The sequence below is a fragment of the Capricornis sumatraensis genome, chromosome 14 (genome assembly GCF_032405125.1).
Source record: "Capricornis sumatraensis isolate serow.1 chromosome 14, serow.2, whole genome shotgun sequence".
Taxonomy (NCBI): domain Eukaryota; kingdom Metazoa; phylum Chordata; class Mammalia; order Artiodactyla; family Bovidae; genus Capricornis; species Capricornis sumatraensis.
In genome coordinates, this window is record NC_091082.1 from 18,909,639 (window position 1) to 18,923,443 (window position 13,805).

Below are 13,805 nucleotides of genomic sequence, written 5' to 3' on the forward strand. Positions count from 1 at the left end.
AGTGAAATCTCTGGTGGTTGGTCTGAAGGTCCTGTTTGTGGAAGGACTCAGCAGTCAGAAAAAAGCAGAAGAGTGTGAGGATAAGACAAGAACCACTAGGCACCTATGGTTTGTCCCTCACTCCATCTTAGGACCAGGAACCTCAGGGAGTGACTGACATCACCCTACGAATGCTTTTCAAGTCCCGGGCAAGTTTTCACTTGGCCAACTCTGATCTAGAAACATTCCAAGGAGTCTCTTGAAAACATAGATCTCAGTTTACCCAGGTTGAAACAATACAACAACCATACTTCTCTCTTAAAAAAAAAAACAAACTTCCTTTTTATGGCTGAGTAATATTCCACTGTATATATGGATCACATCATCTTTATCCATCCCTCTGTTGATGGACATCTAGGCTACTTCCATATCCTGGGCTATTGTAAATAGTGCTGCAGTGAACATTCAGGTACATGTGTCTTTTTGAGTTATGGTATATCACAAGGAGCTCAGCTTGGTGCTCTGTGATGACCTAGAGGGTAGAATGGGAAGGGTTTGGGAGGGAGGCTTAAGAGGTATACATATACTATATATGTATACATGTAGCTGACTCACAATGTTGTACAGTAGAAACTAATGCAACATTGTAAAGCAATTGTAGTCTAATAAAAGAAAAAAGCACTTTGTTTTTCTGTATCTCACTTCCCTCAATATTAGGGAATATTAGTAGTACAGCATGCAGGGTCCCAGCAGGAAACAGGTGAAATTCTCAAAGGTAAGGGATTTAATGGAAGCACTAATTACTAAAGTTGGGTGGGATTTAAGGAGTCAAAAATGCCTCTGAAGCAGCTCATTGGTCCACAGGGGTGATTCACATCAAGGAACAAAAAGGACCATGAAGAACCCAGAGACCAACAGATATACACTACACTTATCCCAGGATCTGTAGGGAATGGTATTAGAGAAAGCCAGAGACACACAGGCCGTGGAAGAAGAACTACCCCTTTTCTTCTTTTTTAAATTAATTTATTTATTTTAATTGGAGGCTAATTACTTTACAATATTGTAGTGGGTTTTGCCATACATTCACATGAATCAGCCATGGGTGCACATGTCCCCCATCCTGAACCCCCCTCCCACCTCCCTCCCCATCCCATCCCCCTTGGGTTGTCCCAGTGCACTGGCTTTGAGTGCCCGGTTTCATGCATCAAACTTGGGCTGGCGATCTGTTTCACATATGGTAATATACATGTTTCAACGCTATTCTCTCAAATCATCCCACCCTCATCTTCTCCCACAGAGGCCAAAAGTCTGTTCTTTACATCTCTGTCTCTTTTGTTGTCTTGCATATAAGGTTATCATTACCATCTTTCTAAATTCCATATAGATTCATTAATATACTGTACTGGTGTTTTTCTTTCTGACTTATTTTGCTCTGTATAATAAGCTCCAGTTTCATCCATCTCATTAGAACCAATTCAAATACATTGAGTGCTTTTTAATAGCTGAGTAATATTCCATTGTGTATATGTACCACAGCTTCCTTATCCATTTTTCTGCTGATGGACATCTAGGTTGCTTCTATGTCCTGGCTATTATAAACACTGTTGCGATGAACATTAGGGTACCTGTGTCTCTTTCAGTTTGGGTTTCCTCTATGTGTATGCCCAGCAGGGGATTGCTGGGTCATTTGGGAGTTCTATTTCCAGTGTTTTAAGGAATCTCCACACTAGTATAGCCACTCCACATAGTGGCTATACTAGTTTGCATTCCCCTTCTTTTTTAAGGCAGTTAAAAAAAAAAAAAAACATTTTAAAAGGCAAGTTTTAAATGATAATGTAACACCACTCCCAGATCTACATCAGGCAAGGAGAAAACAAGAGAAGGAATCCTTCTCTCCAACCTTCTGAACCATTTCTGCTCTATACACTGCCTGAATCCCAGAAGAAGCCAGTGTGCAAAAAGCTTGGATAATGTGGTCTCTGGAGGTCAGCTGCTTAGAGAAGGCTGAACGATGAATGTGGGCAAGCAAATGGGGGAAAATGGGCACAATCTAAACTTTTCAGTAGATTTCAGTAGTAGAAAATTTAATCGAAATTTCCTATTAAATAGAAACCAAATAGAAATCTCTCCTGTGAAAGTAGAGCAGAAGAATACCCTTTTTTCAGTCTGGGCTCTAAGTAGAGAGGAAAAAATAGAAATAAAAGTCTCCCTAAGAATGTCTAAGAGGAACCCTCCATTCAAGGGGTTGTAACTAGAATTCATCTTACATATGTGACCTGTAAAATCTTGAGGCAAATATTTCATAAATTGGCCTTGTGTTGGTTCCTAATCAGGAGCCTGTGCTTAGTCACTCAGTTGTGTCTGACTCTTTGTGACCCCATGGACTGTAGCCTGCCAGGATCGTCTGTCCATGGGGATTCTCCAGGCAAGAATACTGGAGTGGGTTACCATGCCCTCCTCTAGGAGATCTTCCCAACCCAGTAATCAAACCCGTGTTTCTCGCATTACCGGCAGATTCTTTACCATCTGAGCCACCAGGGAAGAAAATAAGGAGCCTAGCAAAAGCATATCCTTGCTGAATAAACTCACCCTAAATTGAGGACTCAAAGAATTCCACAAAAATAAGGTGCAAGAAGCATGTGTTCACAATCCCACATTAATTGAGGAATATAGATGTCATGAACAAGTTTCCACATGAAGGAGAGCAGTGGATTTATAGAATCAAAACTGCAGTAACAAAATAAACTGAACAGGTTCCAAAAGAAAGCTTCTCTTTAAATTAATCAGGCTGATTTTTAAAATAACTATATATGAAAAATTATAATTAAAAACATAAATTCAAATACATGTTTAACAGAACATTAAGGCATGACTAAAGAGAGTGTTGATGGGCAGTACTATTGAAAGATACATCACTAAGAGATAAACAACTGCCCTCTTGAGTTTGAGAGGTGGATATATTTCAAGGATAGAGAGAAAAGACCTGTAATAAACTTATCAGAATTCCAAAGGAGATGACAGAAATTATGAGAAAGAGGCAATAAGAGAAGATATAATAGCTTAAGTATTTCTAAAAATTAATTTTAAATGTCATTCTCCTATTTAACAAACCCATTGAATCCCAAGAATTCCACAACTAGGCATACGATATGACACAACAAGAACAGAAAGAACATAAAAATCCAATCATACAAAGAAGAAAATCACTTGAAAAAGGTAATAATAGATAGATGAATTCCTTAAAAAAATGAAACATGAATGTTTAATGTCTAACTTGAAGGACAAAACCAAGTTAAATTAAAAATTCTGAAAAATCATGTCATAAATGATGAAAGTGAGTTGGTGAATAAAATTATTCTTGAAGTGGTAAAATATGAATTAAATTTATATAGGATATATAAATACTACCCACTTAAATCACTTGAGTAACCTTTAAAATACTTGAAACTGAATGTACTACATTCTCACTAGTAGCAGAAAAAAAAATGACATGCAAGAGAAACTTAATCAATGCAAAAGAAAAGAGAAGAAAGTTTGAGGGGAAAAAAAGGAAGGGAGAAAGAAGGAAAAAGAAAGTCCCAGGGACAGTATAGGAGAAGGCAATGGCACCCCACTCCAGTGCTCATGCCTGGAAAATCCCATGGACGGAGGAGCCTGGTAGGCTACAGCCCATGGGGTCGCTAAGAGTCAGACACGAGACTGAGCGACTTCACTTTCTCTTTTCACCTTCATGCATTGGAGAAGAAAATGGCAACCCACTCCAGTGTTCTTGCCTGGAGAATCCCAAGGATGGGGGATCCTAGTGGGCTGCCGTCTATGGGGTCGCACAGAGTCGGACACGACTGAAGCAACTTAGCAGCAGCAGCAGCAGCAGCAGGACAGTATAAAATAACTTAACAGAAATGGGTCCAAATATGTGAGTAAACAGAGACAGGATAAACAGATGTAATCCTTCAGTTAAAATACTGGGTAGCAAAACCAACAAAACTATTCTGCTTACAGAAAGTGAAAGGGAAAGTGAAGTCACTCAGTCATGTCTGACTCCTTGCGACTCCATAGACTGTAGCCTACCAGGCTCCTCTGTCCATGGGATTTTCCAGGCAATAGTACTGGAGTAGATTGCCATTTCCTTCTCCAGGGGATCTTCCCAACCCAGGGCTCGAACCCTGGTCTCCTGCATTGTAGACAGACGTTTTACTGTCTGAGCCACCAGGGAAGTCCCACTGAGTGCTTACAGAGCCACATGTAAAATGTACAGTGGGTAGAGGGACAGATCAAGCAGAAAAAGAGTCAGTAATTACATAGTAAATTTAAACAGTGTACACTTACTGGATAGAATGGAATATTTAATGTGGTCAAAATAACAACTTTTTTTAATATTTGAAAAGAATGTGAAAGAAAAAAAGAGTAGTAATAAACATTATTTTACCAAATATTTTGAAGTGATCGTGTGGGTTTTGCCCTTTCTAACTAAGTCAAATGATCACACAAGTAAAAGCTACCAAAAGCAAACAGAAACATAAAATAGGTATAATCTATTGATCTACTACTATGTGCTGATAGCTTTATTCTATTGGTTTGGCCAAAAAAGTTTGTTTAGGTTTTTCTGTAACATTAAGGAAAATATTATCATTATTCTTATATTCAGGTCAGTTCAGTTCAGTTGCTCAGTCGTGTCCAACTCTTTGAGACCCCATGAATAACAGCACGCCAGGCCTCCCTGTCCATCACCAACTCTCAGAGTTCACTCAAACTCATGTCCATCGAGTTAGTGATGCCATCCAGCAATCTCATCCTCTGTTGTCCCCTTCTCCTCCTGCCCCCAATCCCTCCCAGCATCAGGGTCTTTTCCAGTGAATTAACTCTTTGCATGAGGTGGCCAAAGTATTGGAGTTTCAGCTGCAGCATCAGTCCCTCCAATGAACACCCAGGACTGATCTCTTCCAGGATGGACTGGTTGGATCTAATTGCAGTCCAAGGGACTCTCAAGAGTCTTCTCCAACACCACAGTTCGAAAACATCAATTCTCCAGCACTCAGCCTTCTTCACAGTCCAACTCTCACGTCCATTCATGACCACTGGAAAAACCATAGCCTTGACTAGAGGGACTTTTGTTGGCAAAGTAATATCTCTGCTTTTCAATATGCTATCTAGGTTGGTCATAACTTTCCTTCCAAGGAGTAAGCGTCTTTTAATTTTATGGCTGCAGTCACCATCTGCAGTGATTTTGGAGCCCCAAAAAATAAAGTCTGACACTGTTTCCCCATCTATCTGCCATGAAGTGATGGGACCAGATGCCATGATCTAAGTTTTCTGAATGTTAAGCTTTAAGCCAACTTTTTCACTCTCCTATTTCACTTTCATCAAGAGGCTTTTTAGCTCCTCTTCACTTTCTTCCATAAGGGTGGTGTCACCTGCATATCTGAGGTTATTGATATTTCTCCCAGCAATCTTGATTCCAGCTTGTGTTTCTTCCAGTCCAGCGTTTCTCATGATGTGCTCTGCATATAAGTTAATTAAGCAGGGTGACAATATACAGCCTTGACGTACTCCTTTTCCTATTTGAAACCAGTCTGTTGTTCCATGTCCAGTTCTAACTGTAGCTTCCTACCTGCATACAGATTTCTCAAGAGACAGGTCAGGTGGTCTGGTATTCCCATCTCTCTCAGAATTGTCCACAGTTTCTTGTGATCCACACAGTCAAAGGCTTTGGCATAGTCAATAAAGCAGAGATAGATGTTCTTCTGGAACTCTCTTGCTTTTTTGATGATCCAGAGGATGTTGGCAATTTGATCTCTGGTTCCTTTGCCTTTTCTAAAACCAGCTTGAACATCTGGAAGTTCATGGTTCACATGTTGCTGAAGCCTGGCTTGGAGAATTTTGAGCATTTCTTTACTAGTGTGTGAGATGAATACAATTGTGTGGTAGTTTGAGCATTCTTTGGCATTGCCTTTCTTTGGGATTGAAATGAAAACTGACCTTTTCCAGTCCTGTGGCCACTGCTGAGTTTTCCAAATTTGCTGGCATATTGAATGCAGCACTTTCATACCATCATCTTTCAGGACTTGAAACAGCTCAATTGTAATTCCATCACCTCCACTAGCTTTGTTCATAGTGATGCTTTCTAAGGCCCACTTGACTTCACATTCCAGGATGTCTGGCTCTAAGTGAGTGATCACACGATCACTATCATCTGGTTCATGAAGATCTTTTTTGTACAGTTTTTCTGTGTATTCTTGCAACCTCTTCTTAACATCTTCTGCTTCTGTTAGATCCATACCATTTCTGTCCTTTACTGAGCCCATCTTTGCATGAAATGTTCCTTTGGTATCTCTAATTTTCTTGAAGAGATCTCTAGTCTTTCCCATTCTGTTGTTTTCCTCTATTTCTTTGCATTGATCCCTGAGGAAGGCATTCCTATATTACAGATGAGGAAACATCTGACAGGAAGAAATGTAGTCAGTTTCCCTGTAAACTGGTAAGTGGCAGTATATGAATGTGTAACCTAAGGAGAAGAGGCATATAGCAACTGTAAGAGGTCTTTTTTTTCATTGACAAGTTTAACACAAATTAGAAGAGATTACATCATTCTCTGCAACCCAATATAGCAATGATATAGACCTAGAAATACACTGGTAAGCTTCAATTTTTTTCTTTAAAATGTGGAAGTGTTTCTCTCCTTCTCATCCTAAGGTGATATGTTCTAATTGTAATCCTGGGTCTCTAAATGTCAGTTCTTTTTCTGCTTTCCTTTCTCATTAATAAATTAATAGTAAGTAATAACAGCCTAAGAGATTTGGGGAGATATCTGATAGAAACATGAGAAGTAGCCCTTTGACAAAGTTTAGTAAAGTATTTGTGCACACAGAGGTCCACAGAACCTAATTAGTAAAGCTCAGACTAAAATTATAGATTGCAACTACTCTATTTCTAAAGTTGTGCATATAAAACTAGGCCCACGCTTTCCACTCTGGGGAAATCATTAAATCATGATTTAAATTCCACTTCAATTTTCTCATTTGTTTGCTGAGAGTGATAGCACGTGAATATTATTTCTAAGCAGCATGTGACAAGCTGATCATGCAGAAAGAAAAAAAAATTACATTAATAAGTTTAAGCTAATGCAAGTGATAGAAACATGAATAATTTTATCTGTAGTACCTTTCTATCCATTCTTAAAGAATTTGGACGCAAAATATTTGAAAGCTCTACAGTCACTTTCCTCCAAATTCTTGTCCTTTTCATAGTGTCTGGAGGGACTATGTTCTGTTGATCAAAGAATATATAATACATTCTCATCAGAATTCTAGTTTAATGTTTATTAGGGATAAATCATAGCTGTGTGTTCCCTCATGTTCCTTCATTATCTATCACTTTCTGAATTCACACAGAGAAATTTAGCAGGGCTTGTCAGACATCAGATTCCTGAGGAGCAATCCTGATCCTTAAGTTATGGAGATGACTAAGTTTTACAGTGGGGAAAATACCAAGCTCCATCACAGTAATAAGAGTGATGGGATCCAACAGCAGCATGTCTTGAGAAATAACAACCCTCTGCCATGTTCCTCTATTTCACCATTTATCAGCTCTGAGGACATAAGTCTTTCTGCCTTGGGTCAGGTTCTGTAGAAGCAGACCTGAGACAAGGATTCTTGAGCAAATGATTGATGGAAAAAGTGATCTCAGCTGAATGTAGTACAGGAGCAGGAGCATGTGTGCTGTGCTGAGTCAATAAGTTGTGTCTGACTCTTTGCGACCCCATGGACTGTAGCCCACCAGGCTCCTCTGTCCATGGGATTTCCTAGGCAAGAATACTGGGATAGGTTGCCATTTCCTTCCCCAAGGGATCTTCCTGACCCAGGAATCGAACTCACATTTCCTGTATTGGAAGCAGATTATTTACCACTGAGCCACCTGGGAAGCCCCACAGGAGCAGGTAACTGGGTTTAATGGAAGAAAACTTTAGGGAAAAAGGTGGGTTCAGCAGAAGTCTCACCATAGCTGGTTCTAATGGGGGCAATGCTGGAGCATGAATAACACCATAGAGTCGCCCCAGGTTGAGGCAACCAAGATGACCTTTGCAGCCAGTGTCTATTAGTAACTGGCTATAGGCTGCCTCTGAGGGAGATAATAACATCCTTGGCATTTCTGGATGCATTATTCCCACACAGGTGTGCATGCTAAGTCTCTTCTGTCTCATCCCACTCTTTGTGACTCCATGGACTGTAGCCCTCCAGGCTCCTCTGTCCATTGGATTTTCCAGGCAAGAATACTGGGGTGGGTTGCCATGTCCTCCTCCAGGAGATCTTCCTGACCCAGGAATCAAACCCACATCTCTTATGTCTCCTGCATTGGCAGGCGGATTCTTTACCACTAGCACCACCTGGGAAGCCCATTATTCCCTTTAGTCAAGGACAATTCTCAGAAAGATAGAGGTGTGAACTGTTCAAAACCAACACTTCTCAGAGGCATCCCCCTTCTCTTCTAATACAATTAAGACATAGTTTTGGAATCTCCGTATCTCCACCCTTCAGATTGTTTGCATCTTTTTCTAATATTCTTTATCTTGTGTACTAAGTGGTTAATCTAATTAAGTAGCATGGGGAAATACCATTTTCATCAAATTTTTCAAAAATAAATGTGCCAAGCCTACTTGGTAGTTCTATGGACTCATTTGGTCTGCATGAGTGTTGTTTCCTTTATTTACAGATGGGAATGGTGGAGGTCACATGGGTCATGGGATGTAGTGTCCTCTTCTCATGATTCCCATTTCACTGACCTATGTAGCAAGTGGAAACAGAAGCTCACTTCAGACCTCATGCATACCACACCAACCAAAGGTCAGCTTTCCCCACTCCTGGCATAGATTTTGACTTTCAGTCACTTGGGTTGTTTCTAGCCTTCCAAATTGGAGGCCAAGATAAATCTTCAGGTCATAGTGCTGATTTCAATAACACGAAGACAATGACCAGAGAGGATACATTTTCTCTGCTGGAAAGCCTTTACTGCAGACAATCAATGAACTCACCCCCCAAAAACAGTGGATCTGTCTCTCATTGTCCACTTCAGTTCAATAGGACCAGATGCGGATTCTGAGACAGCAGCCTGGCCCTTGAGTAGTGGGATTTTTTTAGCTGTGTGATTGTAGAAGATCTGGCTCCTCCTTGAGCTTGGTCAGCAGGCTGAAGTTCAAGCCTGGAGACTCAGCAGTCCAGTGTAACAGAAACTTGCTCTCGGACTTGGTTCTACAACCTCAGCATTTACAATGAGGGAGGCACTAGCTTGAACGCAAAACATAGGTTGCAGCTCTTTTAACTACCATTTACAGCATTTCACTATAGCCAATTTCCATAGAATCTTAGAGAAAGCTGAATCATAGAATCTTATAGAGGCTCCAATACTATGGCCATCTGATACAAGGAGCCAACTCATTAGAAACGACCTTGATGCTGGGAAAGATGGAAGGCAGGAGAAGGGGACAACAGAGGATGAGATAGTTGGATTGCATCATCGACTCAAAGGACATGAGTTAGAGCAAGCTCCGGGAGATAGTGAAGGAAAGGAAAGCCTGATGTACTGCAGTCCAAGGAGTCACAACTTAGCAACTGAATCGGACATGACTTAGCAACTGAATAACAACCAAGAGGAGGAAGAAATCAATCTACAATAAAGTAAAGTCTTACTTTCATTTTCATACAGTCACAGCGGAATTTTTTACAGTGTGATCTCTCTGCCTAGGAGGGAGAAACTCAGAATCAGGAGACAGAGCTGGAAGGACATCAGCAATCATCTGGTCCAATATCCACATGGCAGAGTTACAGTGGAATTTTCAGGGCAGATAAATATACCAATTCCATCAAATTCCATGTGTCAGTTCAGGTCCTCTGAGAAAATGCCAAGATGTGGTTAAACTTCCAAGAGCTTTTATGGAGAAATGGCTGTCAAGGATAAAAGGAAACATGCAGGAGTAGGCAGGGCAAACATTCAAACTATGATGCGAATCTGGCACATGTGAAAAGGGAGAAATAAAGAAGAATAGCACATGAGTTTTATGCATGTATAAGGAACTTTCAGCCGGGGTCCTGGAATGTCCTCAAGGTGACCTCTTTTTCAATCTTTAAATTTTATTGGAATATAGCTGCTTTACAATGCTGTGTTAGTTTCTGCTGTACAGCAAAGTGAATCAGCTACATGGATACATATATTCCCTCTTTTTAGGATTTTCTTCCCATTAATGTCACCTCAGGGCACTGAGTAGATTTTCCTGTGCTATAAAATAGGTTCTCACTAGTTATCTGTTTTAGGCATATTAGTGTATATATGTCGATTCCAATCTCCCAATTCACCCCACCCTCCTTCCCCAACTTAGTGTCATATGTTTATTCTGTACATGTGTCTCTATGTCTGCTTTGCAAAGAGATTCATCTGTACCATTTACAATAGCCAGGACATGGAAGCAACCTAAATGCCCATCAACAGATAAATTGATAAAGAAGATGTGGTGTGTATATATATATATATAATGGAATATTACTCAGCCATAAAAATAAATGAAATTGTGCCATTTGCAGAGACAAAAATGATTTTGAACAACAAAGCTTTTGAATTCCAGAGTCCACTTACATGAGGATTTTTTCAGTGAATCTGTAGTCAACCCTCCATACCCCCTGGTTCTTCATCCCAGGATTCAATGAACCGTGAAGAGTAAACTTAATATATAATCCAATATTGTTTGAATTTGCAGCTACAGAACAATGAGTATGACTCATGGTAGGCTGACCATGGAACTTGAGCATCCCCAGATTCTGGTACCTTTGGCAGGTCCTGGAACCAATCCCTACCCCTGATATGAAAAAACAACAACTGTCATTATAGGTACCTTTAGCAAAGAAAAATACAAATGCACAACAGCAAATAGTTTTTAGAGTACATATTACCCAAATGATGCATGCGTGCTGCTGCTGCTTAGTCACTTCAGTCGTGTCCAACTCTATGTGACACTATGGACTGTAGCCCACCAGGCTCCTCTGTCCATGGGATTCTATAGGAAAGAATCTCCTCCAGGGGATCTTCCCAACCCAGGGATCAAACCTGGGACTCCTGCATTGCAGGCAGATTCTTTACTGCTGAGTCACCAGGGAAGCCCGCTGAGTGCATATCTGTACTAAGAACTTACTAATTGTTGATTTGAAATTCAAATTTAATTAGATGTCTTGCGTTTTATTTGGCAACCTTGCTTACTTGGAATTCCTTGTAGGCAGGAAAAGAATGGTGCTAGGCAATGGCACCCCACTCCAGTACTCTTGCTTGGAAAATCCCATGGACGGAGGAGCCTGGTGGGCTACAGTCCATGGGGTCGCTAAGAGTCGGAGACGACTGAGCGATTTCACTTTGACTTTCATTTTCATACATTGGAGAAGGAAATGGCAACCCACTCCAGTATTCTTGCCTAGAGAATCCCAGGGACAGTGGAGCCTGGTGGGCTGCCATCTATGGGGTCGCACAGAGTCGGACATGACTGAAGCGACTTAGTAGTAGTAGTAGTAGCACCCCACTGTGCTTACTCATGGTATGGGAAAAAAGGAGAGGAAGTAAGGCCTTTGATACAAACATTGTAACTTAATGAAAGAAGTAGCAGCTGTGACTGTCCATCAACATCACTCCTCACAGTAGATTATCCTGAAGGAGATACGAGCAGGGTAATTACATTGGCTGCTGCAGACTTGCTAGACAAACTAGAAGCACTTAATATGCATTTCCTACAGATAGGAGACACCTTGTGGGCTGATGTCTGACTCTCCTTTGAAGCACCTAGAAGCCAGGAGACAAACTGGCTAGCTATTAAAATGGAGGAGTCAAAAAGGAACTGACTGCTCTGGATGTTGTTCATTTCCTTAGTCTGTCCTGGCAAAGAATGTGCATGCATTTTCCAAGGTAAGGATGGGCCAGAAAGGGATGATATCAATGTGGGAGGATTTATGTTGTCAGTCAAAGATGACTGCTAGGAAAGACCTAAGATAAGAGACTAGCAACATCATCAGTGAACCCAGGTTGAAGACGGTATTAACAACAACCTAGAGATGCATCACTGGAATCAAGGATGCATAGGTGAGAAGTCTCAGTGAGGAGGGTATCTTCAAATACAAATGAAAACTCTGTAAGCCACATTCTGCTGTGGCAACAAGTAATACCCAAACCACAATGGCTTATCATCACAAAGCATATTTCTCATTCTTGTTACATGATGTCTGTAATTTCACTGCAGCTTAACTTCTGTGAGAGCTCAGAAGTTCTTCTGTCTGTGTTTCTTCTTCCTGAATATGGAGGAATAGGGAGGGCCTGCTGCTCTCATGGCAGACAACAGAATCTCAAGAAGAGGAGCTGAACACACATGCTCAGTACAGACATGTTGACACTGGCACACCTGCCCATTTGCACGGACAGAGAAAAGTGTATGCCCAGACCACAGCCACCAGGATGAAGTGCCGATACGGAAGGAAGATGAAGTCACATGGCAAAGGGCACAGGAGAATAATCCTACTGAGACTGGCTGGACCTTGGACCCTTTGCTGCAGCGCTAGCATCTGGACAAGCATCTCCTTGAACAACAAAATACAAAATTATAAGGAACTAAAAATAACTGCATGCATGAACAGTTGGGGCAAATTATGGACAGAAGATACAGAAAGGCCAAAGAAGTCCAATTGCCATTTCTGAAGAGCTGTGAGCTCAAGCAGGGTACTGTGCACACCCCTGCACTCAACACCACCAGAGAGGTATGCAAACCACCTAAGTCACCCCTCCGGCCCAACCGCTGGACATGCCCCCTACCCTCACCCCATATAAGGAACCATTTACCCTCTTCAGAGATTGAGCAAGGGAACCTATTGCTTGTTCCCACTCCTTCATCATGCTGCAGAGGCCCCAGTAAAGCCTTGTCTAAGATTCTTATCTGGCCTCTAATCAATTTCTATTGACCAGGACGTTCTAGCCTGCTGTGTCTTCCCCCAGGGCCTGGCAGAAGAATAAAGCCATTTTTCCATCTCCTCCAGACTCTGTCTCTGTATTTCTATTTGGCATTGGACACAGGGCCAGGATTTTGGCAACAAGATAACTCATTTCTGTTGCTAAGCTACCAAGTTTGTGGTAGTTTGTTATAGCAGCCTTAGCAAACTAATGCAGGAATAATAATCTGATTTATCACAAATCACCAGGAGAAAATATCAGTTTTAAATATCTGCCAATACAGAGTGTGCCCAAGTCATATCATCACTAGAGATCACGACAAAGAGAAAACTATCTGCTCCCTTCTCTTCCTACTCCTCTTCATACTCTAACCCTTGAGGGACCAAGATCGCTTGCCCTCCTTGTTTATTTGAGGCTGAAAGAAATCTCTAACTGACATAAAATTCAGAGTTTCAGTTATTACATATGGATGGACAATTCAGTTACTGAATTGAGGTCATATTTTCCGATAGAAAGTGACTGGAAATCTTTATAATACCTAATAATATTCAGAGATGTCATAGGCCCTACTGAGTTGTTTTTTGTTTTTTTGTTTTTAGGGCCAGGAAACAGACCTCAAAGCAAATTTAAAGAGACAACAAAAAACCAAAAGTAAATCAGCTATAATTATATAATTATATTCAGAAGTCGTGCTTGTTTGAGAAAACAGAGTTATTCTACAAATGAACAAACTTGGGTTTAGGGAATGTAAATGAGTTGCTTAAGGTCAAGCAGCTAATTAGTGGTAGAGCTGGGACTAGGTCCAAATTTTTCACATTCCCTGCTTAATTTCTACTGAACTCTGCTGACTTCCTTTG